The sequence below is a fragment of the Peromyscus californicus genome, unplaced genomic scaffold, assembly GCF_007827085.1.
Source record: "Peromyscus californicus insignis strain IS unplaced genomic scaffold, ASM782708v3 Scaffold_17__1_contigs__length_78620276, whole genome shotgun sequence".
NCBI classification, from domain to species: Eukaryota; Metazoa; Chordata; class Mammalia; order Rodentia; family Cricetidae; genus Peromyscus; species Peromyscus californicus.
Genome location: NW_026294469.1, coordinates 60581084 through 60604774, shown reverse-complemented (window position 1 = coordinate 60604774; position 23691 = coordinate 60581084). Strand labels below are relative to the sequence as shown.

General features: G+C 37.2%; 1 protein-coding gene and 1 non-coding gene across 3 annotated transcripts in view; one reads left to right on the top strand and one right to left on the bottom strand.

Moving 5' to 3' along the window:
* Dcc (DCC netrin 1 receptor) overlaps positions 1-23691 on the top strand; it is a 1164132-nt gene that overhangs the window by 436324 nt on the left and 704117 nt on the right. The window lies entirely within an intron of this gene.
* LOC128113133 (U6 spliceosomal RNA) lies at positions 23018-23124 on the bottom strand. Its single transcript, XR_008219353.1, has one exon. It is a non-coding gene; the product is annotated as a U6 spliceosomal RNA (small nuclear RNA).

Here is a 23691-nt window from a genome sequence, read left to right as displayed (position 1 = left end):
CATCACTGTCTTTGATAATGCATTCATTCTTTTGTTTATTTAAAGTATTTGTGTATTTCTAAACACCAACTTAATGTGTATAAATACTTTTACATAGAGAGTTGATAGCATAAATCCTTATGACTTTCTTTAGACATCTTAAATCTTATTTTATCCTCTCTTCTCTGTATTTATCTTCCTACCCCTCCCTATTAGAGATCCTCATCAGATCACTTATACCCTACTATATCCTCTCCATTACTCTGCCACTCACCCCCACCCAGAAATAGTCCCAATTTACTCTCTTTGTCTGCAATTACTCCAGGATATGTCCTCACATCTGAAGATTTGGAGCTAGGAACATCAGATGAGATAGAATGTGTTGCCTTTGTCTTTTTTTGGGTCTGGGTCACCCAGGCAACATGACCTTCTCTATTCCCATGCATTTGCCTCACAAATTTCATGGTTTCATTGTTTTCTGTTTATGTTTCAACATTGAATAGCATACCATAGTGTATATGTATTACATTTTAATTGTCATTTTTTGTTGTGCATAGAGTAGCAATGAACTTGGTTGAACAAGTATCTCGAGTATTTTATAGAGTCCTTAGGGTATGTGTTAAGGAGTGGTATATCTGGGTCAGATGGTAGATTTATTTTCATCTTTTTGATAATGATCCATGCTGATTTCCAGAGTGGCTAGACCAGTTTGATGTAACCAAATTTCTAAACGATCTTATTAAATAAGAAACACAGAGCCAAATATAGAGGTGAAAGCCTTAGAGATCAGGGCAATAGTGATAGCCACCAACCTTACTTCTCCAGCTCTGTAGCTACCAAAAGTGAGTTACTTCCTGTCTTACCCATGCCTTTATTGCCTTGCTGTTCTGGCCTCTCATTGGCTCTTAGCCCAGCTACCTTACTTCCTTGTCACTACCTGTCTGTACAGACCTCCAGGTCTCTATGGTTGGTATTCGGGGATAAAGGTATGTGTCACCATGCTTCGCTGTTCCCTAGTGTGTCCTTGAACACACTGAGACCCTGCCTGCCATGTGGTTGGATTAAGGGCGTGTGCTACCACTGCCTGACTTCTTTGTTTACTTAATGGCTTGCTATTTCCTCTGATCTCCAGGAAAGTTTATTAACATACAAATAAAATATCACCACAATTTGAAGTCTCATCAACAGTGAAAAATAAGGGTTCCCTTTCCCCACATCTCCTCCAACGTTGATTGTCAGTTGTTTGCTGACTTTTGCCATTTTGACTAGAGTAAGGTGAACTCTCAAAGATATTTTGATTTGAAATCACTAACTGCTAAAAATGATGAACATTTTTTTGAGATTCTTTTTAGCCACTTTTTTTCTTCATTTTCGAATTATCTATTCAGATTCCAGGCCTACTTTTTGAATGGATTATTTGTTTTGGTTTTTGTTTGTGTTTTACTATTTAGTTTTTTCAGTTCTTTATATATTCTGGGTATTAATCCTCTGTCAGATGTATTGCTACCAAAGATTTTATTCTCTGCCCCAGGCTTTCTCTTCACCCAAATGATTGTTTAGTTAGTTGTGCAGAAGCCTTTTACTTTTATGAAATCTCGCTTATCGTTTGAGCTTTTATATCTCAGTGCCAACCACTCTTAGACACAATGTTTTCAGTATCCTTCTTAACAGTTAGCAATTACAAAGATTTTATTAGCTCTCTAGCATCTGCTTCCCTATCTCAAGTGTCCTGAGTACACGAGAAACAACATGACTTTCCTATTCACAGGAACAGATAGTGAGTGATCACACCTGGGAGTTCTGCGTGAGTTGTAGACAGTGAATAACTGAAATCATAGATAAAGTGGGAAGAGAATTGCAGAACCAGAAGGTTGAGGATTTATTTCACAATTGCTGAAGTACCTAGCTACTCTGTTTACCTTGGACTCAAGTCATCAAATCACCAGCCAAAAAATTTACACCAGCATTTAGGTCCAATCTAGAGCACAGGGATTGAGAAACTCATAGAATCTGTATTTGGTTAAAAAGAAAAAAAGATAAGTGCCAGGAATTTTATAATCATATTAATTAAATGTACATCATTAAGGTCTCATCATTGAGCATCCTTTTCCGTGCTTCAAGGACCCCATAATCCAGAGACCATTTGTGTCCCAGAGTAGACTTGCTTGGGAAGATAAGAAGACCACTATGAGTGGCCTTTCCTCCCACCAGGACTCTACAGAGAAAACTGATGGCTTTCATCTTTTGTGTTTAAGGGCTATTCTGATTTCCCTTTCTGAAAGCATATTTCAAATGCTCTGAAGTTTACTTTCCAGACTCAAAGGGACCATTGTAATCAGTGTCCTCTAGGAGTAGTCCTGGGGTAGCCTCTTGCCTGCTGGGAACTGAACATAGACCACATGCACACAAATGGCCTAACGTGAGCAGGGCAAGAAACTATATAACATGTGGATATGTGCAGTAAAGAAGAGTTTTTATTCAGATAAAGGAACATTTCGAAATGGGAATAAATGTATAATGTAATTATTGTTCCGTTCTACTCAGTTAAAAGAACTGCATATTAAAATTAAAAGCAATATGCCTGACTGGGCCTCTTGTTAACTGACACTGGCAATTCCTGGAGTGTGCGCTCCTTGAGATAATTGCTAGTTTCCTTGCAGTGTTTGAAGAGCGTCTCGCTCTTCTTCCCTATTGTTTAAATGTGGCCAGAGAAGCTAGGAACTTCCATTGCATAGAAACACAAATGAGTGAATGTCCAGAAGCCAAAGACTCTGGGGATCATTACTCTCTTGTCTAGAGGAGATGTAGAGACTATATAGAATGTTCTCTAAGCTTCTATATGTTACTTAATTAAGGAAGATAGAAATGTTTTTTCAGTATCAAATGCCTCTTCTAATATTGAGCAGATTTTTCCCCTACTCTTTGTTTCTCTAATCACTTTACTGATATTTTAATTAGCTCTTTTGTTCTATATGTCTTAAACTTGGCATGCATTCGAATGATCTGTGTGAGGTCTTGTCCTGTCTCAGTGATGTATTTCTTTCATAGCTTCACAGATAACCATGACATTTACCAAAGTTTAATGTGCACACTTTTTGAAGTTTACACAAAAGAAGGAGAAACTTTGCTTCTATCTTATAGTCCATAGTATAGTTATTAGGTATAGGTATTGGCTTTTAATTGCTACAGTGTAATCTTATTTGTTGCTAGAGGCTATTAGTCATCATTCCTCTTTATTAAATGGTATTGGGAAGGCAAACTGGTATATGTTTTTTGTTTTGTTTTGTTTTGTTTTGTTTTTTGTCAATTCATGATGAACATATCTTAGTTTGGAAACTTTGTTTTAGCTGTTATTCTTCAACAGTATTCCATTTTAATATGATTATAAACAGTCAGAAAGCCACAGATATCAAGAGAATAATAAGAAGTTTAGTTTTAGAGAACCTGATTAAACATCAATAACAAAAAAAGAAAAGAAAAAAACACACAGATGTCCTTTGCAAAGGAAGATGAATGATTCAGGTCTGATGAAGCTGTAGCCAAAGAATTTTCCCTGATGAGAATCTCGAGAGGTGGTTGTTAAATGTACCAATTTGTAATTTCCCAAGTGTTGTGAGGCCTGGGAAATCATCACGGAATAAGAGTCCCAGATGTTTGTGGTGTTCAGGCTGGTTAGGTAAACTATGGCCTGGAACCCGTTCTCAGTGTGGTCTCTGATCAGCTGCATGAGCATCACCAGGGAGATTCTCAGAACTGCAAACTAATGAGTCCCAACCAGATCTATTGAATCTGAGACTGGGTTAGGGGATGGAGTAGCTGGCAATCTGTGTTTAATAAACCCTCCAGAAATTATGATGAACACACAAGTTTAAGAACCACTGGCTCAGACCATGTGTAAAAGGACTGTGGTGAAAAATGGGATTTACTAAATTGGCAGATTCTCAGAGAAATTTGAGTACCCAAGGAATTCCCAAGGCAAGAGAGCAGGAAAAGGCAAAATCATAATCAACTATATAACTAATTTTCTATGGTACTTGCTTTCCTATCTATTTTCAGTATAACACATAGAAGTATTCATATTCCCTAAGTGAAAAAGGAAGATTTTTTTTAAAGTATGATTTAATTGAGGAAATATGAAACAGCAGAAACCTTTTAATTCTAGAACTGAAAGTTTATTGACATGATCATGAGGTCTTGGCTCACTGACACTAGACAGAGTTTCCCAATCAATATCTTCCCAATTGTACTTGAATATAAATTACAGCAAGGCATTAGCAAACATTATAAGAATTCTTGCAACATTATGAAGAAAGGCAAAGGTGAGCAGCAGAAACATAAAAAGTATTCCCAAGTCACTCAAAGAAACAAAGGATCTCTAAAAACTACTGATATAATATTTGTAGAGAAACTTGACAGGTCATTTCAGTTAAAAATCAATAACATACACTGCAAAATATAGTATTTACAGTCTAAACTGTTTCAATAGTATTCTATTTAAAGACCAATAACTGAAGGCTCGAGAGATGGCTTGGGGTTTAAAAGCACGTTCTACTCTTCCGTAGGGCACAGGTAGGATTTCCAGCACCAACACAGTGGCACATGGCTTCGAGTAATTCCATTTCCAGGAGGATCTGTTACCCTCTTCTGGATTCCATAAGCACTTCATACATGTGATACAGACATACAAACAAAACAACTAGACAAATAAAATAAAACAGTAGGTACATCTAAAAAAATGTATAAAGATCAGTAGATGAGAGCATAGAAGAAAGTCTCCTAAGATTTGTCCTATTAATAGTGGGGAGAGAGAAGAAAATATTAGAGAATCAGGTGGAGTTCTATTATCCAGCTAATATGTACATATTCCCATGCCCATGACAATGCTTGCACACACACACACACACACACACACACACACACTGAACTGATTCAAACAGATAATAAAAGCAATGCCTGTTTCTTTGGAGATTTACTTTCCTACACTAGAAATACTTAGACACCCAAATTTCTGATTTTATGTTACAATAAGGAGATTGTTGAGATAGAGAGGTCAGATCAGAGATTACAAATCTTGCACTCCTGTCAGGATGTCTTTTTTGAATCCAAGGATACAGGAAGCAGACGCAATAGACCAGCCCAGGGGTCAGATTACCATGAGGCTCAGTGTGTCACATGATCATCGTCATACTTTTTACCATTCATTTTAGTTTCCTTTTAAAAAGCATCATAAAATGTCATTTATCTTGAAATTTAGAGTTCTTCAAGCTTTCTTTTATTTTCCACATTTAGGCATCATATATATATATAATATATATATATTATATATATGATTGTTATATATAGGAGGAAGTAGGGTTTCAACTTGATTTTTCGCTAGTGTCAATACCTACCTGTCCTTTGCTTACCAACACACAGAATCACCTTTATCCACCATTTTTTCAGTGACACACAAATCTATCCTATATTAAGTTCCACTACTGTCTGTTGTGTTTCCAAACCCTACACTGTCTGTCAATCTTATCTATGTGTGCCATAATACCATGCCAGAGCAAGAGCATTAAGTACGTTGATGCTTTGGAAAGAATATCTTGGGATGTAGAGAGAGTTCGTTGAGTAAAGCGCTTCCTGTGCACTGAGTCTGGATTCTCAGCACCCCTGTAAAAGTTGGACACAGCTGCATGCCCTCCAACACTGGAGAGAAGATGTTGGAGGGTCCCGTAGACTCTTTTGGCAGCCATTCTAGCTGAAATGCAGGAGCTCCTGGTTCAGTGAAAGACCATATTTCAAAAAATGAGATGGAGAAGGATGAAAACGAGGAAGACATCCTGACATTCAGTTCACATCCACAAACAGACAAGTGCACACCCACAGGGGCACACATCATGTGCCTCCCAACACACATGCACAAGCAACAATGTGCCCATCCCTGGACAACAATATCTCCTTGCTTTGTCCGTTTGTCTTATCTTCCTCATTTCGTAGAAGTTAATTGACTATGATGCTTTCCCAAGACATATGTTGAGATGTAATTGGAATTATGGTAGCTATAAAAGTAGGAGAAAACACCGGGCGGTGGTGGCGCACGCCTTTAATCCCAGCACTCGGGAGGCAGAGCCAGGCGGATCTCTGTGAGTTCGAGGCGAGCCTGGGCTACCAAGTGAGTTCCAGGAAAAGGCGCAAAGCTACACAGAGAAACCCTGTCTCGAAAAACCAAAAAAAAAAAAAAAAAAAAAAAAAGTAGGAGAAAGAATTTGGTGTCTTTAGAGTGCTGAAATTTCAGCTCTATAAATAAATATTTATTCATTTTCATACTTTTAAAACTTTGAAGTATTATTAATTAACAATAGAGGGCTTGAAATATCTTTCTGGAGATTTTTAACAAATATAGCATATTTATTATTTCCTGATAATTTAAATAGCATTTTTTAAATTGTGTCTGTTTGACTTTTAAATAGGATTCAATAGATAGAGGGCTGCATAGATAACTAGCTGAAATCAGAAAGATGATTCATTATTTTTAAATCTAATTATTCAGTTTGACTTTGCAGTTAACAATTTGAAAATTAATAAAATGCATGAATGTATTATTAGAAATCACTGGTGGATCACTTTGAGGCCAGAGCTACATGGTGAGACCCTGTCTCGTGTATGTGTAGAGCAAATAAAGATTTTTATTTATTTATTTTTTATTTTTTTACTGCTTGTAGACATAGCAACTCAAGCCTGTGATTCCAGTGCTGGGATGTTGGAATTATGTGAGTTTGAGGTCAGCCTGGGTTACAGAATGAGACCATGTTTCAAAACTAAAAACAAAATAAAAATGGTTTATGTGTAGGTATTACATTGTAGACATAAAAACTGAAGCAGGGTACCTCCTGGTCGCTTACTCTCTAAACTCTGACCAGTTATGCATTTCTGTGGTAGCCGCTATCTGCTGAAGAAAAGCTTCTTTGATGAGGGGATAGAATCTATACAATCTGTGGGTGTATGCATAAGTATTTAAAGAATAAAGTTAGGAATTATATTGATTTAGGAAAATGGCAGTTATAAGTTAATCTCTATTGTCTACCCCCTCTCTAGTCATTGGTAGTTGGGTATATTTACAGTATCAGTCATGAATTCCCTCTCATTCAGCTTGCCTGAACTCCAATTAGACCGCAATTAGTTACTTCTAAGTTAAAACTGTCACTATTGCATAACTGGGGTTATCTTGTCAGGTCTATCATTGTGATGCATAGGCTTTACACTTGAGTAGGACTACTGATTGATCCTCTCCTTTGGAAGCTTCCACAGCACCTTCTGTTCTTTTAGAGCTATATTCTTCCAAATGCTGTGACTAAAGTTTGTAGTGTGTGTGTGTGTGTGTGTGTGTGTGTGTGTGTGTGTGTGTGTGTGTGTAAAGTTTGTAGTGTGTGTGTGTGTGTGTGTGTGTGTGTGTGTGTGTGTGTGTGTGTCTCCATTTATAGAGTCTTAACTTCAAGGTCTGCCAGGTAGAAAGGTCAATGGCAATAATATATATTGTTGGAAGGCTCTATCGGACCCTCTCCCAATCAACAATTTGAAAGAAAGTTTCTTATTCCTAGCACTGGGGTTTTGTTGGTTCATCTGTTTCATAAGGGGAACATTACTATGCTGTATGTTGTTACTCCATTAACATATGTCTGTGTGTATACATACACACACACACACACACACACACACACACACACACACACATATATATACACATATACAATGCATTTGTGTATATTCACATTATATTTATACATATATATATATATGGTAAGCTTATAAAATAATGTATATCTCTATGGGTGTTTCAAATATCCTTAGTAACATTTATCTTTCTTTCCTTCCTCTCCCTCTTTATTACCTTCCATCCCTGGGTTATCACTGTATTTTCTTTCTTCATAACATCTATGTTCTACTCTCCCCTTCTCTAGATTCCCACTTGCCCCATCGTGTCCTTTTTTTCTTTCCTGCCTTCCATAAATACTGCAAATTATCATAGCTAAGATCCATAAACGAAAAAGAACATATAGCATTTTTTGGGGGGAGGAGGGTGGTCAGACTTAACCTCACTCAACATAGTATTTTCCAGTTCCATCCATTTTTCTGGAAATGTTTATGAATTCAAATTCTTTACAGCTGAATAGAATTTTACTGTGTACATGTTCCATTTTCTCACCTACTCGTTAGTTGAGGGACATCTAGGTGGTTTCCATTTCTTGCTATGGTGACTAGAGCAGCAGTGAATGAACATGGATGAGCAAGTATCTATGGAGCAGGATGTCGAGTCATTAGACATATTACAAGGAGTAGTATACCCAGTCATATGACAGATTTATTTTTAGCTTTTTGAGAATGCTCCACAATGGTTTCCATACTGGCAGCACCACTTTGCAATCACACCAAAACCAATAGTGAATAAGACTTCCCCTTTCCTTATATCCTCGCCAGCATTTGTTGCTAATTGTTTATTTTCTCTTAGTCATTCTGACTGGTGTAAGTAGAAAGCTTGAAGTAGTTTAGATTTTCATTTCCGTGATGGCTAAGGGTATTAAACACTTAAAATGTTTGTTAGCTAATTTTGTTTTTTATTTTTACATCTCTCTGTTCAGATCACTCTAGCCTATTTTTTAATTAAGTCATTTTTTACTGATTTCTTTTAGCTATGATTATTCTGGGTCTTATCTTCTGTTGGATGTATATCTGGCAAAGATTTTCTCCCATTCTGTGGGTTTGGTCCTCACTAGATCAATTGCTTCCATTTTCTGTCTTCAGTTTAATGTGCTGAATAAATGGTGGAAGGAAAGACTGCAGGAGCCAGAGGAACAAGATACCTGTTGTTATATAGTATCTTCTAGAAATGGCAGGGATTTTGTACCAGTGAGATTTCAACAATATGTGTTGACTTAAACAAGACCTGCATAATGTCAACCAGAGTGCATAGACATTTCAGCACCGATAAAAGGGATTTCCAAAGTCCCATCCTTAGGCGAAGGGCTGTAGGGTATCCAAGGGTGATGAAAACAAGAGCAAAAGAACATCATTTTATTCTCCAGGGATAAGTGTCTTGATTGTTTATCCAATATCAAGTTGTCAGTCCTAAACACATGAACATAAAATAGCACTAAATGTCAGAAATACATAAAGATTATACATATACATATATTTGTATCACAAAATATATGTATGTATTACAAAAGAGATCATGAATTGAGAGGAGCTAGTGCCTGGTAAGAGTAGGAAAGGGTAAAAGGGGGAGCAAAAACGATGTAAATACAGTATGTATGTATAAATTCTAAAAAAATTATTTTTAATTAAAACAACAAAAATATTACCAAAATGTATTTTGAAGTCTAAATGTGTAAATATTATTGGGTAGCTAAGTAAAATCACTTTCTTATTACTAATTGAATATACAAGGACAATTCTAAGCAATAAGTAACAGTGTGTAATTTTATTTTTAAAGAAAATAATTTCAAAATGACTAAAAGACTATTTTCACGTGAAGACAGTTGGGTAAAAGTAGAAAGTGCTCTCTTCATCTAATGCATTTCCAGAGCGGAGCACAAAGGTTCTTCATGAAGAAAGGCGCCTTTACAAAGGGAGGTGCACTTCAGAAGAAAAGCTTCTCAAAGGGCCTTGTTTAGTTCAACAGACTCCTTGAAACACAATGTATTCTAAGAATCCAGAGAGGACCGATCCCCTCCTTCCATTCCAGGGAAGACAATGCTAGCTTTATTGCCATGGCTTCAGCAACACGGGTTGACTTGCCGCATCATCTCTGAACTTGTAGCCTTTTGGGAGGAGGTGGGGGGGGGCATGCTGTGTTTAGAAGTTAAGAGAAAGGATTTAGTTTCTATTTCTTGTTTTCCCTTCCTATCATGTCTCACAATTTTTGCATCAGTCCACCTCTAAGATTGCTTATGACCCTGGCTTCTCTGCTATTTTGAGTCTGTTGCTGAGGTCTCAGCTTCTATCCTAAATTCTTAATGCTTTTGTGGCCACACACATCTTTAATCCCAAGTGCCCTAGTCCTCCTTAGCTACAATTTCCCTCCCTGTGATTTCAGTCACCAGTAGCCAGTCTATAATTGAACAGACACCACAACACAAATGAGATGCGTTTGTCCTTATCCACATCGATGAGTGTAGTCCTCACACTTCATTGAGGAAATCTCCCTTTGCAATAGACGGAAACTGCTACAGAAAACAGTAACCCATCAAAATGCAGAGTTGTGGAGGAGCTCAGTCCCATTGGATACATCTACAAAACACTGTAGCACCTAAGTCACAAGGAGCATTGTAGAACAGGGGTCAGAAAGACTGTGAAAGCCAGAGGATCAGACCATTTGATGTGCGATTGTGTTTCCTAGGAATTTCAAACCTATATCCGTAAAGTCACACCAACATGAATGCCTGAACATAAGCTGAGGAAGAACACCACCAATAAACATGCCAATGGACAGGGAGAAGCTCAGGAGACCTCAGCCCTCTACAAAAAGAACTACAGGCAGCTATGGAATTCTGAGAGTGGTAGACACAGTCTTCCCCAGAGAAGAGCATACCAAATGGTCATCTGGTACCAAATTGTCAGCCTTGAAAACATACATATGAGTAACATTATATAGATGGATCAAGTTATGTTCAGAAATTATATATATAATATAATATATAAATTATGTATATATATATATAAACAATTAAAGAAAAATAGGCCATGAATTTGAAATATGGCAAAAGGGTTATCTGAGGGACTTTGGAGGGAGGAAAGGGAAAGGGAAAATGATATAATTACAATCTCAAAAATAAAATAAGTCATTTTTAAAAAGATACATTGAAAGAAAACTTTCAATCATATAACTCTTTATTACAGTATATTGCTTGAATTTATAAACCTGCATGAATTGTTTATATTAAATTTTATAATAGGTATGTATACAAAAGCAAAATGAATATGTGGTTCATTACTACTGAGCATTTCATTCATCCATAAGGATATTTCAATACCTGTCCTTTTTCTAGCCAGAACAATCAGGCAGTCTCCTGCCTTCCTTCCTGTTCATCCACCATGCACATTCTCTTCCTCAGTTTCTGCATGCTGACCTCCTATGATGGGATTTACTGGACCTAATCCTTTTTTCTTTTGTGCTCATCTATTTGAAGTTCTCTTGTTCCCATTTAAGCTGCCATGGGAGAAAAACAATCATGTGTAAGGTTTTGATTTTATCTCATGCTCTGTTTAATAAGATGTAAATTTAAAAGAGGAAGTTTAGGGGAATTTAGTTTCCATTATGCTCTTTCCATAAACATTTTGATTTTAATACTTGACACTCTATGTAGAAGAATGAGCTGACAGATTTGTTACAGAGTGTAAATCTCTACTCTTTCATTATATCACATAACCTGTTGAAGGGCCTACATATCTCTGGACAGATGGTGCCCTGTTAGATTCAAGGAAGCTACAAACAAGAGGTATACTGATTTCCTGTGTGTCAGATGTTTCTAACAATATGTTGCTTGTCATAATGAAGTACATACCTACACTGCCAGCATTTTTAGACAGCAAAGTTTTAGATGCTGACATTTAACTGAAGAATAATTGTGCAAGAAACTCAATTTATATAAGCTGTCAATCTGACTGAGTTGGCTATTTCTTCCTGATGCCCTCGACACAACTGACACAGAAAGTGGTTTTTCTGTCTCCTTATATTCTTATAGTAAAATAAACATATATTTATGCAAAATCAAAAATTATTTTTCTCCACTTTTATTTTACAATACAAATACCAAAATACATAAAATTTCTATTACTTCCATCAAGGAAGCAAAGTTTTAGTCTCAATATCCACAGGCACATACAATAAATATTAGTGATAATAAGGTGACTTACAGCTTGACAAGATTCTTTTTGACTCTTTATAACAACGAGGTTGTGTATGTCCTGGTACTGAGTGTATTTTATTATACTTGGTGTGAGGACACTGAAGTTGTTTATACAGCCCAGTCAGGGGCTTGTCAGTAACCCAGGAATGGCCTAGGAAGGCCTGATCTCTACTTGGCAAAGGTCTTCTCTTATAGATATTGACTATGCTGTCCACACTCTTGGGCTGGATGCTGATATCCAACAGGTGCATCTTCATCATCTCCGTCTTCTTCATAGGTGGCAATTCCTCCATTCCTGTTCAGGCACATTGGTAGTGAGTGATCCTTCTCACACAGACCATGATGCAGCTTTATCTACTGCCAGGCAGTACTTAGTCACAACAACTGCTTCTAGAACTTGTCTGGTAGGTAGCTGAGGACCACAAGCAACAAATAAACTTTTGAGTAAAGTAAGCTGCTACTTCTTAACTTCTACCTCCTTATTGGCTCATTCAGAAGACTACACTGTGATGTTCCACATGGTTTGTGCAGTAAGACTGCCATTAGATTATGAAAAGCAAAGATTTATGGAATATTCTGGCCATGCTGGAGGAAGAAGCCTAAGAGGCACTGCCTGATTTGATCCCAAAAGATAGAAAAGTAATTACTAAAGTCAATGGTTGTATTCTCTGTAGAAGTCCTAATGCATTCTGAGTTGAGGTGGTCGGGGAAATTTTAATTATCAGTGACTTCCTGTGTGTGTTCCTGAGGCATTTTGAGTTGGAAAAACTTGAAGGAAGTAAACAGGTTTAGGAAGAAATAAGGAAAGGAAAAGGCATTGATGAGAAATTGTATTTAGAGTCAATGACCAATGTTACAAGATTATTATGATGATTAAATGCTTGATAAGGAACAATAATTGATCTTAATAAATATAAACATATTTCTAGAATTCTTGAAATTAGAAACAAGCTCCTTCAAGGCTGCTTAGAACTCTCATGAAGTGGTCACTGATGAATGGAGGGCAAGTCACTGCTCTAATGATTTATGTAGCTGGTCACCCTGCCAAGTGTTAAATTTCTGTAAGATCTTGAAATCTTTGGAAACTAAAACCTCCAACTTTATTTTCTTTAAAGAAACTAGTCACATAATCATGATAAAATATTATTCTTATTTTGTGGCATGCTGTGTTTTTGTTCTGGAGTATACATGCAACAAAGAGGCACACAGAGAAAAAGGTAACAAAAAAGTAAGATTTGGGGGTGGCTGAATTTCATACCAGTGTTAATTGAGTAAGTATAGAATTTTAGCCCAGACCAGTGCCATATTGATGTAGTTAGTGAAAATCATCAAAGACAATAGCCAATGATTTCAGCAATTTAACTAAATATTTGAACTTAGCTCCCTTTCCAAATACGTGTGTAGAAGCCAGCTGTCACCTAAAGATCGATTGGGAGGGTATTTCACATGTCCTGTTGCCACATGCTAGGGCGATCATGGCCAGGAGTGTAGCATAATATTCATTTCCTAAGAATTGATTTGATATTGTTTGGTTGATGCTAGCCCATTAATATCACTATCATAGATAATATCTATGAGAAAATAAATGATAAAATCAGTGTCCAGTTGTCATTAAGACAAAGTTGGAACTCATTCAGAATTGTCCTATCCAAGTGCTAATGAGGCATCCATTGGCTTACCTGCTCAGATTAGGTGAGATTTGGTACATTCCAGTCAGCAGGACTTGTGGGGAGTGGATAAAGCCCTAAGTGAATATGTATTATTGATATGGGTCCAGTCATGTCAATGACCCCTGTACCTCAGATCTAGGGGGATATCAGTTCCTTTCCCAGGCAAATCTCAGGGGAATGGCAAAGCCCTCCTCTGCTCCAAGTATGGATGTTAAGAATGACTGACTTTTCACTAAAACCAGTGTTTGGAGAAACTATCAACCACAACTTCCTCCTCTCAGATGACTGATGACTGCAACCTGAAACTGCTTCCCTACAGAGACCTCCTACCCAGGTTAGCAAACGATCCTCCTCATTCAGCTGCACACACACACACACACACACACACACACACACACACACACACACACACATGCAGGAATCCTGCCTTCTTGTTCAGCAAAATATTATAAATGCTCAGAGTTTCCTAGCTGCTTGTGTGGTTCCCTCAGAGCACAAGATTTACCCCATCTCAGCTTTTCTGTGTGAGTATCTCTCCATTCTTCACTCCCTCATTGTCTCTGTCAGGCCAAGCCAAGAGTCTTGCAGGCCTCAGCAATGCCAAGAGGAATAATGTGAATTATTCTTTGGGTTAATTTGTTGTTTCATGTACTTGAAAGATCCTTGATGGCAGCCATCACATTCTTTACCTTGAATCATTTGAAGACTGTCAGTGTTTTAAGATAGATAAATTGTCACCAAATATTAATTGAGTTGGCTTAAATTTCCCAGATTATCCTTTGTTGTAAATGGTAAACACTTTTGTGGTTTTCAGTAAATTAATCAAATTTGTTGTTGTAGAGTTCTCAGTGAGAAAAGATATTCCTGGGTTCTTTTTAAATTAAACCTAAAGCGAAATTTGTTTGAAAGCCTGAGATCTTCAGTTAGTACTGCCATCCAGCTTCTTGAACAATCAAAAGCAACCATGGCATTAATGTTTTGAATATGTCTTTAAACAAGATTTATTCTAATATTTTTAAATTTTGTTAAGTATTTGAGGACAATGATGTTCTAATCTTCTCAGGAGAAATGTTAGATGTTCTCCAATATGGCATTCCCATTAAGGTTTGGACAGCATCTTATCTTTGCAATGTGTGTTCTGTCCATTGCTTCAAGGCACTGTTTCTAGGATTTCCAGGTAAATAGGATGATAAGAGACTGTTTAACAATGCATAGACAGCTGTCTTTCATGGTGGAAAATGATGCCAATGGGGAGATTAGATGCAGATATAAACATGTTTGAAAAAAATCTTCATGGTTGCCTTCTCAACTTCAAACAGATGCTGCATACTTTTATATGGATCAATGACTGCTCATAAATAGAAAAACATACACTCTGTTAACAGATCGCCTTATATGAGAAGCACATTTTGCTCCTGAGAGACTGCCAGTAGAGTGGATTAAAATTGCAGTACCATTTTTTTTTTTTGACGGATACATAAGCTGTCACTACATAGCAAAACCTCTTAGATGTGTATGACTTAAAACAATTATACCATTCACGATTGTAGTAGTCAGATGGATAGTTCTGGTCTGAAACAGCCAGACTTGTTTTCCTCATATTTCTATGATCAACTGGTTTATCAACAAAAGTGGTTTGCTTGTGACAGCCTGGGATGGACAGATGGGGCTTTTCTCTAGGCAGTGTTCCCTCCAGCAGGCTAGTATGGCTCCACTGAGAGTTGAGGGTTCCAACAATAAAAGCCCAAGTGAACTTGGTCAGTCTTTTGAGCCCTAGGCTGGAACAGATTCTGTACCATCACTGAGCCAAGCAAAGATGCCAGGAATAGAAAAATGTACTCCTCCCTTTAGAAGGGAAAGAGTTTGTAAGCCATTTTATAATTTAACACAGTTAATGCAATGAACTTCCAGTCCATTTCTCAAGAAGTTGTATTGTTTAAATAGTGGCCAGAACCACAGCAATAACCATAAGAGGTGACATGTTTGGAAGGCTATATGCCTAGAACTGCTGATGCTGTGTGTGGATTTTTGCAGTTTTCACAAAAGCTCTATGAAATGGTTATCAGTTTCCCTCACTTTATTTTATTTCTCTTTCCTTTTTTTTGAGACAGGGTTTCTCTGTGTAATTTTGGTGGCTGTCCTGGATCTTGCTCTGTAAACCAGGCTGGCCTTGAACTCAGAGATCTGCCTGGCTCTGCCTCCTGAGTGCTGGGATTAAAGGAATGTGCAAACACTGCCCAGTTCCCTCACTTTATAGATGAGACTTCCAAAGAGAGGGCTGATCCATATGACCAGATAGTAAAATCTCTAAAAAGATTTCCTGGTGAAATGTAGAAAATTCAGAATAAACAGTGGTTAAGAATCTACCTACCCATCTACCCTGTGGAGTTCTGAGTTATATATTAAGAAAATTTTGAATCTTATTGAAGGTCAAGTTTCTGTCACATTTTCCAAACTTGTAACTTAGGAACATGTCTTTGTGTGGCATGGTGTATCTATTAGTGCTTAACATGTCAGAGGTTAAAACCGGTAAAGCCTAGCTTGAAAAATAACATAATATTTAAATGAGTGTTTAAATTGGAAGCCATATCACTTTCATTGTATTTTTATTCCTAGTATACCTATCTCTGAGAACATTATGATGTATGCAAAATACATTTCCTATCTCTATTTGCTTTGAGATATCTAAAAAAAAATACTAATCCTGTAGAAATGTAACATTTCAACTAATTAGATATAAATCATCTCCAAAGTTCTTCGTTTATTTGTATTTCAGTATTCAGTCTTTTCCAATACCTCCACCCTCCTCTTCTTCCTCCTTTCTTCTTTCCTTTTCCTTTTCCTCCTAATCCTCCTTCTCCTTTTCGTCTTCTTCTACTTCTTTTTTGTGTGAATGTCTCTCTCAGAATTAATTCAGCATTCACTGTGCTAACAGTTTGGAAACAGTAATAGAGCAAAGAAGTAAGATACTGAGGAAACTTAAATTGCATCTAATTGCTTCTGAATCACTCATCTTAAAACAGAGAGATTTGCAGAATTACCCCTAAGTCATACAGATAAGGTAGTATCTTGAGGAAAATAACAGTTTTTCTGGGGAGGGACATTCTACAATCAAGATTAGGCTATGTCAGAGGATTCAAATATCCAGGGAGATTAAATAAAATCTTTATATGCCAAGCTATATAAAATGATGTTTTATGTATATATATTTCTCCATATTCATTTGTGTTTGTGTGTGCATACATACACATTTTAACATATATGTATCCATGTAGAGTTTTCTGGTTTGCTTCAGGAAGGTATCACATTGCTTCTGCCTGTGCGCTTGTTGATTTATTTTAGAGTTTGTAGAAAAAATAGTAATGGTCTAATAGTAACTAGGTAGGTGTCAGAGTTATATTTAATTCTTAAAACAATATAATGCAAAAGATATTCTCATTTTTATAGCTGGATACTGGGAAATTAAAGGAGGTAAATTAGTCCTAGCTACTTATGGTATAAAGCAAAGAGTAGGTTGTGAACCTGGATGTTAATTTAGAAGACAAGGACTTCAAGTACAAAGAATGGGCAGTATGTTCATAATGCACTGTGCTCAACAGAAAGGCATGCCTGTCTGTGACAGAGTGGGCAGGGCCTCTGATTGTTGGGAACTGAACCATTGACTTAGGTGTCCCTAAATGCTACTCTCTGGTCAAGGGGGTTTTTATGGGAAGGGTGACAGGTGAATGGGTGGAGGAGGCTGTGTCCTTGAGAAGTATGTGAGAGTTTTGCTCTTGAACCTGTTCTAGCACACTTCTCCAGAGATTTTCAAGAACCTGTGTGTATGATGAGAACTCTCAAAAAGCTCTGAAACTAAGAAATCTATAGGGAGATAGCTCCAGCTGAGCTAAACTCCAGGAAGAAAAAAAAATTAAACTTTGTATTTCATGGGAAAGCATTGATCTCCCTGTGTTTCAGCCTGAAGGTGAGATTGAGTGGGAAATTCAAAGGACTTCTAATAATTCTGAGCTCAGCAGCAGTGGTGGTTAGGTTGAGGCAAGGCCAGCCCAAGGCATGTGAACAGCCCAGGTGGCTGGCTGTGATTCCCATGCATAAATGAGAAGTTGCTCACAGGCACATAGTAATGTGCCTGGTTCTACATGTAGCATGTGAAGACTGATAGTATAAAAGGAACCACATCGGTGCCCCTGAGCTACTTAGCTTAATTTGTTGTTAAACTGATATGCTCTCACATAAATAATCATAATTTATGTTTGAGTGTTCTTTAAATTTAGTCAAAGTACAGATGACATCTTGTTATCTATCTGCATTAAAGTAGAAGAGACTAAGATTCACATTCTGGGAAAACAAAGCACTGGATAGGACTCCAGCCAAATCCAGGCATGGACTGAGTCAAGGATGGCTTCAATTACACTGAAACACATGGTTATCAGTCATAGGTCCACAGACTGTGAGAATGCTGTTCTGTCTCTCCATTTTGCTGGTATTGACCATACATATAAAACCCTACAGAAATTTCTAGTCTGGATTGAACATCAGATATTTTTCAAACAAATCTTTTGAAAAGATAAGGAAGCATTCCAAATTTAATCTAAATCTAGAAATTAGCAGAAATGGAAAGTTCTTCAATAACTTTTGCCATTTGCATTTGTTGTATTTATTATTTTAAAATACATTGCCACTGTAAAGCATAATATGATTTATATATGAGTCCCTGCATATGTCATATAAGATTGTATATTGCATAACTCACAACCTCATTTGATAAGGAGAAGGTGATAATTGTTGACTCTAGCACTTCCATTAATGTAACCAGTGATCTAAATTCATTATATTTGTGTACGAAATTACCAAATAATATTTATATATTTAAATCAATTCCCATCTTATTATATACTGAATCAATCAAGCACTTGTGTAAATTATTTCATCCAGTATATATGTCTTCAGAAGTTAGTACTTTCTATTTGAATATATGCAACATTGAAGTTTAGAGGGTTGCATGGTGATGCTATGTTTATGAGTGACAACAGTTTCATCATTTGAAGCTAGGCTTGTAAGGCCCAAAGCCTGTTTCTTCACTGAACTAAACCACATTCTTTTAACAAGATGTTTTCATGGAAATTATTTTATCTAATTCTTAGGACCACTCACTGTAGGAGCTGACGTTTATAGAGAAGCATGATGCGAGTGAAGGCGTCCTGATTTCCCCCAGACTACAAAGTTAGGCTACAAGTTCATTAGTCAAAACCTAAAACCTTCTACACATTATTCAAATATGACATATGTCCCCATTATCTGCATTTCTTTCCTGTCACAATAGCATTAGACCTTATTTTTCTTTTCATTAGTGTAAGATTTTTCAAAGTAGGTCTTTTCTAATAAGCAAAGATACAATTTTAAACAAACTCATAACCTCCATGAACCTCTGCCTTATCATCTCTATGGTGAGGATGGGAAGCATTGGCTTCCTCACAGAACTGCAGCAAAGTATACGTGAAAATGAAAACATGTATTGTCATGTACTCAGCACCTCTGAGCTATTAAATGGGCAATTTCCGACTTTTTTCTATCTATACCTTTCAACTCACACCAGGGTAGTTTAAGGACAAATAAAGTTCTTCTTATATAATCAAGTAAAAGATGTGCTACCTTAACAGCTGGCACCAGAAGCCATCCTAGGGAGGGAATGTTATTTGTCAAAATACCCTAGTAAAGTATTGTGCAAGGCGTGACTCTGAGGGCACAGATGTCAGCAGGAGACCCAACTATAAAAAGAGATGGTTAAATTGTTCTGGATAAGAAAATTATAGGAATTTATGTTTTACTCCCAAAAAGGGAGACTAGAGGAGAAATATTAAAAGGCAGGAAGGAGGAAAAGTGAGGAGACAGGGTGATGTGAGGACTAGCAGAAGAGAGGAGCAAAATTTTGTAAAGAGTGATTAAAAAAAGACATCTTAGAAGAGGAAGCCTGTTGTTCAGTTTAAAACTGCTTACATTAATTTGTTTGAAACTCTTTCCCAAATCAAATTTCACCAAAGTCTACCATATTTATAAATAGTGGATATTAATAACTTTTATATCCTATCTAAATTAACATAATCCTAGCAATACATGATGGGGCAGACAAAAGACATCAAAAAGAAATGCTGCTGTTATTCTCAGAAGTTGAGACCTCTTGAGGGTTCAAGGCAATTTTCAGCTATCTCAGGAGTTAGGCAGCCCCAGCTGATATGTAGATTACACTTTTTATTAAGAGGTCTCTTGACTTCAGTGGACCAAAGGATCATCTACATTTCAATATATTTTTGATGTATTTGGAAGGGACAAACTGAAGACATTGTGATCCTTAAGGATTAAGGAGATTAAAGAGTTTTAGATGTCTCTAAAACACACCCCATTAACAGTCTCTTCTATCAATTCCCATTGGCTTCAATAAACAGAGAGCTTTTCTTGAAAAGTTCTTTCTGAATCTTATTTATTTTAATAGACTTTATAAAGTTCAAATTTAGATTCACAGTCAAATGTAAGTAAAATAACTAGAATTCCATTGCACCCCAAATATCCATAAAAGCCAACTTTTTCCCACCTACATTCCTAATATATTGATATGCTTCTTTCATTGGAAGAGTCTGTGCTCACACAGGAATATCATCAAAATTCTATAGTTTTCATGAGGTGTAGCAGGTCTTTCTTTGGAATTGCCAGCTCCCAAATAATGACATGGAGGATTCTTATTAAACATGAAAGTTTGGCCTTAACTTAGACTTCCTCTCAAATAGCTCTTAAAGCTTAAATTAACCTGTTTATATTAATCTGAATTCTGCCACATGGCTTGCTACCTCTCCTCCATAGTCTACATCTGACTTCCTCTGCATCTTGCTAGTGAATTCCCGGTACTCAGATTCATCCTCAGAGTTCCTATCTCTTTCTGGAAGTCCTGCACATCCTCTCCTGCCTAGCTATTGGTCATTCAGCACTTCATTAAACCAATCAGAATAAAACAGTGACACATATTCACGTAGTGTGATCAAATATCTCACAATATTTCCACCTTTTTGTCTAAATAAAAAGGAAATGTTCTAACTCTAACATAGTAAAACTATATACAATAAGAACAATTATCAGGGAAGAATTACATTCACCACGTCCAGCCCATCTGTTATTGGCAAATTCAGAGAGAGTGCTCTATTATCTATCCTATCTTGGTTAGTCCAAAGCTTTACACCTAAACTGCTTTCTATCATAACTTATATTACTAACTTAAAAAATATCTTTTTAGACCTTAAAATATTTTCTTAGATAAACAACTTAATCTTTTATGCCTCTGAACCTTTATAAACTTTACAACTCTTTTGTGAGTTTCTTTTTTAAATTTAGTAACAAAGAAAATTGTAAAATGATAACTATCTGGTCTTCAACCCCATCAGAGTCCTGAGAAGGATAAAATATTACCTGAGTAAACAGGAAGAACAAAACAAGCAACTTCCAAAACTATAGAAATGATAGAGACATATGGTTGCCTGGACAGTCACCTAAGGTTCCTTTGGAACACTGGGGCATCAATCTTTGGCTACAGGCCTAGAATATCTGATGGACTTTTCTGTGAAGCAGAAATTTTGAAGGACTGGCCCACCTTGTCATGGCAAAGTTTAGCAGTCGACTTCCTTTGTGTCTTGTTTGTCTAATTTGAACAGCACACAAAGCAATGGCAGTTTCTTGTCCAGTGACTAGCATTGACACATTGAAAGCAAACTCCATAAAGAGGTTCTTTGATGCCCATCATCTTCTCTGACATAGATTGGCGCTGCCCAGGAGCATATCATGAATACTCACTGTCATGAAAAGCCTTATGTTATTAAAACATCTTAAATGCTATATTCTGTAGATCTCTGAAGTGTTTGAAGATCACCTATCTATCTAAAATATTTGACCTTGAAAACATACCTGACTACAAGTTTGATTGTTATAGACTACTAACTACTAAACTGCATTTCTTAATTATCCTAAACAGTTGTAATAATAGCTTTTAAGGACAAGAACTTTACATTATATTTTTAAATGAGCTACATAGGTACAATACCTTAAACAAGAGTAGAAATATATATACAATATGTTATAAGAAAAACAATCTTAAATTTCTATCAATATACAAAAAAATGTAAAATATTTGATACTAATAGTTACTTTTTAGTAGATCCAATACTCTACCCTTTTATCCTATCATTCATATATCCTCTCCTCCTTTTGTTCACTAAATAAGAGAGAAAGAAAAAGAAAGAAATCCCTTAATCCAACCTCCTTTGTTTAGTTTCCTCCCTGACCATGAACAACAGCAACTTGCAACTAAACCCCCTTAAACAATGACAAACATCCAAAAACCCACAAAATGATCAAAAAACACCACCCCACCTCTCAGGAATGTGAGCATCATGTTCTTAAAATCATTTCCTGCTATCTGGGACCAAAAAGCAAGTTATTTCGTTTACGCTTCCTCGGTATTGATCTTCATTAGTGAAGGAAGTCAGGACAGGAAGAAGTCAGGATCCTGGAAGCGGGAGAGCCACAACCCTTCCTTTCTTATCCATCCCTAAGGTCTCACATTAAAAACATAAATAACTTTGAAAATCCCACAGTCTTTACAAATTCAAACACAGTGACATTTCTGTCCCTTTAAAATAACCAATCTCTTTTAAAATCCAAAGCCTTTTAAAATTCAATCTCTCAACTGTGGGCTCCAGTAAAATACTTTCTTACTTTGAGAAGGAAAAATCAGGGCACAGTCACAATCAAACAAAAGCAAAACCAAATTCCAACTGTCCAATGGCTGGGATCCACCCAATGGATCTGAACTCTTCCAAAGGGCTTGGGTCAATTCTCTGGCTCTACCCTCTGCATCAGACACAACTTGTCCTTTAGGCTCCAGCTGACTCAACTCCATGGCTGCTGCTCTTCTTGGTGGTCATCCCATGGTACTAGCATCTCTACAATGCTAGGGTCTTCTGCCGCAACTGGGCTGCACTTTCACCACTAGCCTGTCATAGACTCTCTTCATTGTGCCAAGACCCAACTTCTTTGCATGACCCCTTCAGTTCTGGGCCTTCAACTGAGGCTATGCCTTCACCAATGGCCTCCCCTGCCCTCTCAGAATCCCAAGCCTCAACTTCTCTCCATGATCCCTTCATGCCTTCCAAACCAGAACCACCTACGTGACTCTTACACATTACCAAGTCTGGCTGCCAGCAGCAGGTATAACCAACTCTGGAACTTAGCTTCTCTGTGCTGTCAGGAAACAGTTCCCAGAAGATTTCAACTCAGTAATGATGGTCTCTTCATAATCACCCTAAATTTCTTAGCTCCAGCCAATACACATCAAGTATCCCAGAAAAGTTTTGCCTTAGTAGTTCTGGTAACTAGTTAATTATAGCTGATTCTTCAACCCCCTGCTACTCAGAACCACAGAATCTTTTTTTTTATAAAAATATGGAATGCTTCACAAATTTGCGTGTCATCCTTGCGCAGGGGCCATGCTAATCTTCTCTGTATCGTTCCAATTTTAGTATATGTGCTGCCGAAGTGAGCACAGAACCACAGAAACTTAATTCACAGTAACAAATGGCCCTGATAGTGACTTTAAACTTCATTTTGAAACTTCACAAGCCAGGCCTCCATCCTCTGTATTGCTCTCAACATTCTTATCTTCCAAGCTCGCACAGAACATCCCACAGAACTCTTAACACTCAATGGCTCCTCTAGCCCTAAGTTCTAAAGTTCTCCTACAGTCCTCCCCAAAACACAGTCAGGTCTGTCACAGAATACCTCACTCCTGGTATCAACTCATCTTAATTGGAGTTTCTATTGCTGCAGTGAAATACCATGACCAAAATGCTTATGGGTTTGCTTCATGTGGCTTGCACTGCCTGCATTCTTATAGAACCCAGGACTACCAGCCCAGGGATGGTACCACCCACCATGAACGAGGCCCTCCCCCACTGATCACTAATTGAGAAAATGCCTTACAGTTGGATCTCATGGAGGCATTTCCTCAACTGAGGCTCCTTCCTCTCTGATGACTCTAGCTTGTGTCAAGTTGACACAAAACCAGCGAGTACAGGGTGCAAAGTAATACTTAATTGTATGGACCCTTGTTT